This window comes from Oncorhynchus keta, unplaced genomic scaffold (assembly GCF_023373465.1).
Source record: "Oncorhynchus keta strain PuntledgeMale-10-30-2019 unplaced genomic scaffold, Oket_V2 Un_contig_14560_pilon_pilon, whole genome shotgun sequence".
Taxonomy (NCBI): Eukaryota; Metazoa; Chordata; class Actinopteri; order Salmoniformes; family Salmonidae; genus Oncorhynchus; species Oncorhynchus keta.
Genome location: NW_026278822.1, coordinates 117,501 through 122,815, shown reverse-complemented (window position 1 = coordinate 122,815; position 5,315 = coordinate 117,501).

The window sequence follows — 5,315 nt, the reverse complement described above, 5'->3', positions numbered from 1 at the left end:
TCTGATACAGCCGGGTCGGGGCTGTCTCATGGGCTGGCCATCTGATCTGATACAGCCAGAAGCTGGGGGGGCTGTCTCATGGGCTGGCCATCTGATCTGATACAGCCGGGTCGGGGCTGTCTCATGGGCTGGCCATCTGATCTGATACAGCCGGGTCGGGGCTGTCTCGTGGGCTGGCCATCTGATCCAGCCGGGTCGGGGCTGTCTCGTGGGCTGGCCATCTGATCTGATACAGCCGGGTCGGGGCTGTCTCGTGGGCTGGCCATCTGATCTGATACAGCCGGGTCGGGGCTGTCTCGTGGGCTGGCCATCTGATCTGATACAGCCGGGTCGGGACTGTCTCGTGGGCTGGCCATCTGATCTGATACAGCCGGGTCGGGGCTGTCTCGTGGGCTGGCCATCTGATCTGATACAGCCGGGTCGGGGCTGTCTCGTGGGCTGGCCATCTGATCTGATACAGCCGGGTCGGGGCTGTCTCGTGGGCTGGCCATCTGATCTGATACAGCCGGGTCGGGGCTGTCTCGTGGGCTGGCCATCTGATCTGATACAGCCGGGTCGGGGCTGTCTCATGGGCTGGCCATCTGATCTGATACAGCCGGGTCGGGGCTGTCTCGTGGGCTGGCCATCTGATCTGATACAGCCGGGTCGGGGCTGTCTCGTGGGCTGGCCATCTGATCTGATACAGCCGGGTCGGGGCTGTCTCGTGGGCTGGCCATCTGATCCAGCCGGGTCGGGGCTGTCTCGTGGGCTGGCCATCTGATCCAGCCGGGTCGGGGCTGTCTCGTGGGCTGGCCATCTGATCCAGCCGGGTCGGGGCTGTCTCGTGGGCTGGCCATCTGATCCAGCCGGGTCGGGGCTGTCTCGTGGGCTGGCCATCTGATCTGATACAGCCGGGTCGGGGCTGTCTCGTGGGCTGGCCATCTGATCTGATACAGCCGGGTCGGGGCTGTCTCGTGGGCTGGCCATCTGATCTGATACAGCCGGGTCGGGGCTGTCTCGTGGGCTGGCCATCTGATCTGATACAGCCGGGTCGGGGCTGTCTCGTGGGCTGGGCATCTGATCTGATACAGCCGGGTCGGGGCTGTCTCGTGGGCTGGGCATCTGATCTGATACAGCCGGGTCGGGGCTGTCTCGTGGGCTGGGCATCTGATCTGATACAGCCGGGTCGGGGCTGTCTCGTGGGCTGGCCATCTGATCTGATACAGCCGGGTCGGGGCTGTCTCATGGGCCGGCCATCTGATCTGATACAGCCAGGTCGGGGCTGTCTCGTGGGCTGGCCATCTGATCTGATACAGCCGGGTCGGGGCTGTCTCGTGGGCTGGCCATCTGATCTGATACAGCCGGGTCGGCGCTGTCTCGTGGGTGGAACAAGAGAAAGAAAAAAAGACAAGCTGTTGGTAAGTGCAGGGGCAGCGAACTGCACAGTCACTTGGCAGCTAGAAGAAAGGCCAACCAAAGAGAGAGAAAGAGTGAAAGAGCAAGAGGTCCCTTGGAGAGAGAGAGAGAAGAGAGAGGGAGAGCAAGAGGTCCCCTGGAGAGAGAGAGAAGAGAGAGGGAGAGCAAGAGGTCCCCTGGAGAGAGAGAAGAGAGAGGGAAGAAGAGAGAAAACGAGTCTTCAATGTAATGGAGACATTTCTGCCTCTTTAGGGAAGTAGAGGAATCTGAGGAATGTGTTGACTTCACACACGCGTGCACTGCTTCTCCCTGACCCCCTTTCAGCCTGCCAGCCCCCCCCCCAGCCCCCTCCCAGCCCTGATTAGTGTGAATCAATGGAGTTCTGTGTTGTGGTGTCTGTTCTGCACGTGGTCCCCTGCCCCCAGCGCAGAGACACAGCCACCACCCACACTGAACTGAGCCACAGCAGCAGGGCCTGCCTATGTAACAGTATAACTTTAGACCGTCCCCTCGCCCATACCCGGGCGCGAACCAGGGACCCTCTGCACACATCAACAACAGTCACCCACGAAGCATCGTTACCCATCGCACCACAAAAGCCGCGGCCCTTGCAGAGTAAGGGGAACTACTACTTCAAGGTCTCAGAGCAAGTGACGTCACCGATTGAAACGCTATTTAGCGCGAACACCGCTAACTGAGCTAGCCGTTTCACATCCGTTACACCTACGGCTGCACAGTCAAACCTTCTCCTAGTTCTGACAGCACACTGCTGTCTCCCTCTAAACATTACCTCCGCCACAACGTTACATTCACCTTGACAGTCAAACCCACATCAGTCCTGCAGCACAGCCAGCGGTTTGATTTGTGATTTAAACCTCTGCTTCAATATTTGTTTTGTTTTTCACACTTGATTAGTTTAGTGTTAGCTAGCTATATAGCTGTCTTTGTTTCCAAGATAATTGTGTAGTTTAGAGTGTGTAGTCTTGGAGTGATTATCTTAATTTACCGAGGTTCGCTAGCCAGCTATTTGTCATCCTTAACGTAGGAGACTCTGCTAGCTAGCCAACAGCTAACAGCTAACAGCTAGCCAACGTCTACTGAATCGAATTCAACAACCCGGTCGCAGTCACAGGTAGTATCACATTTTCATTTCATTTCGTTACAGTACAACGGTTTGATTTGTTTGATCGTAGCTAGCTACATAGCTAGCTACATAGCCGTCTTTGTTTCAAAGATAATTGTGTAGTCTAGAGCGATTTTCTAGGTTAGCTAGCCAGCTATTGTCATTCTTTTAACGCAACGTAACGTAAACAACACTGCTAGCTAGCCAGCTAGCCCCCGAATAGTAGCACTGTAGAAACTATTACACTCAACGGAACGACTTGATTAGTGTAGTGTCAACAACGCAGCTACTGCCAGCTAGCCTACTTCAGCAGTACTGTATCATTTTAATCATTTTAGTCAATAAGATTCTTGCTACGTAAGCTTAACTTTCTGAACATTCGAGACGTATAGTCCAGTTGTCATTCCAATCTCCTTGCATTAGCGTAGCCTCTTCTGTAGCCTGTCAACTATGTGTCTGTCTATCCCTGTTCTCTCCTCTCTGCACAGACCATACAAACGCTCCACACCGCGTGGCCGCGGCTACCCTAATCTGGTGGTCCCAGCGCGTACGACCTACGTGGAGTTCCAGGTCTCCGGTAGCCTCTGGAACTGCCGATCTGCGGCCAACAAGGCAGAGTTCATCTCAGCCTATGCCTCCCTCCAGTCCCTCGACTTCTTGGCACTGACGGAAACATGGATCACCACAGATAACACTGCTACTCCTACTGCTCTCTCCTCGTCCGCCCACGTGTTCTCGCACACCCGAGAGCTTCTGGTCAGCGGGGTGGTGGCACCGGGATCCTCATCTCTCCCAAGTGGTCTTTCTCTCTTTCTCCCCTTACCCATCTGTCTATCGCCTCCTTTGAATTCCATGCTGTCACAGTTACCAGCCCTTTCAAGCTTAACATCCTTATCATTTATCGCCCTCCAGGTTCCCTTGGAGAGTTCATCAATGAGCTTGATGCCTTGATAAGCTCCTTTCCTGAGGACGGCTCACCTCTCACAGTTCTGGGCGACTTTAACCTCCCCACGTCTACCTTTGACTCATTCCTCTCTGCCTCCTTCTTTCCACTCCTCTCCTCTTTTGACCTCACCCTCTCACCTTCCCCCTACTCACAAGGCAGGCAATACGCTTGACCTCATCTTTACTAGATGCTGTTCTTCCACTAACCTCATTGCAACTCCTCCAAGTCTCCGACCACTACCTTGTATCCTTTTCCCTCTCGCTCTCATCCAACACTTCCCACACTGCCCCTACTCGGATGGTATCGCGCCGTCCCAACCTTCGCTCTCTCTCCCCCCGCTACTCTCTCCTCTTCCATCCTATCATCTCTTCCCTCTGCTCAAACCTTCTCCAACCTATCTCCTGATTCTGCCTCCTCAACCCTCCTCTCCTCCCTTTCTGCATCCTTTGACTCTCTATGTCCCCTATCCTCCAGGCCGGCTCGGTCCTCCCCTCCCGCTCCGTGGCTCGACGACTCATTGCGAGCTCACAGAACAGGGCTCCGGGCAGCCGAGCGGAAATGGAGGAAAACTCGCCTCCCTGCGGACCTGGCATCCTTTCACTCCCTCCTCTCTACATTTTCCTCCTCTGTCTCTGCTGCTAAAGCCACTTTCTACCATTCTAAATTCCAAGCATCTGCCTCTAACCCTAGGAAGCTCTTTGCCACCTTCTCCTCCCTCCTGAATCCCCCCTTCCTCCCTCTCTGCAGATGACTTCGTCAACCATTTTGAAAAGAAGGTCGACGACATCCGATCCTCGTTTGCTAAGTCAAACGACACCGCTGGTTCTGCTCACACTGCCCTACCCTATGCTCTGACTTCTTTCTCCCCTCTCTCTCCAGATGAAATCTTGCGTCTTGTGACGGCCGGCCGCCCAACAACCTGCCCGCTTGACCCTATCCCCTCCTCTCTTCTCCAGACCATTTCCGGAGACCTTCTCCCTTACCTCACCTCGCTCATCAACTCATCCCTGACCGCTGGCTACGTCCCTTCCGTCTTCAAGAGAGCGAGAGTTGCACCCCTTCTGAAAAAACCTACACTCGATCCCTCCGATGTCAACAACTACAGACCAGTATCCCTTCTCTCTTTTCTCTCCAAAACTCTTGAGCGTGCCTTCCTTGGCCAGCTCTACCGCTATCTCTCTCAGAATGACCTTCTTGATCCTAATCAGTCAGGTTTCAAGACTAGTCATTCAACTGAGACTGCTCTTCTCTGTATCACGGAGGCACTCCGCACTGCTAAAGCTAACTCTCTCTCCTCTGCTCTCATCCTTATAGACCTATCGGCTGCCTTCGATACTGCGAACCATCAGATCCTCCTCTCCACCCTCTCCGAGTTGAACCGTCCTACCTGACAGGTCGCTCCTACCAGGTGGGGTGGCGAGAATCTGTCTCCTCACCACGCGCTCTCACCACTGGTGTCCCCCAGGGCTCTGTTCTAGGCCCTCTCCTATTCTCGCTATACACCAAGTCACTTGGCTCTGTCATAACCTCACATAGTCTCTCTCTATCATTGCTATGCAGACGGACACAATTAATCTTCTCCTTTCCCTTCTGATGACCAGGTGGTGAATCCATCCTGGCAGACATATCAGTGTGGATGACGGATCACCACCTCAAGGGATCAGATCCTCCTCTCCACCCTCTCCGAGTTGGGCATCTCAAGGCGGCGCGGCCCACGCTTGGATTGCGTCCTACCTGACAGGTCGCTCCTACCAGGTGGCGTGGCGAGAATCTGTCTCCTCACCGCTACAAGACCATGGTGCTTGCCTACGGAGCTGTGAGGGGAACGGCACCTCAGTACCTCCAGGCTCT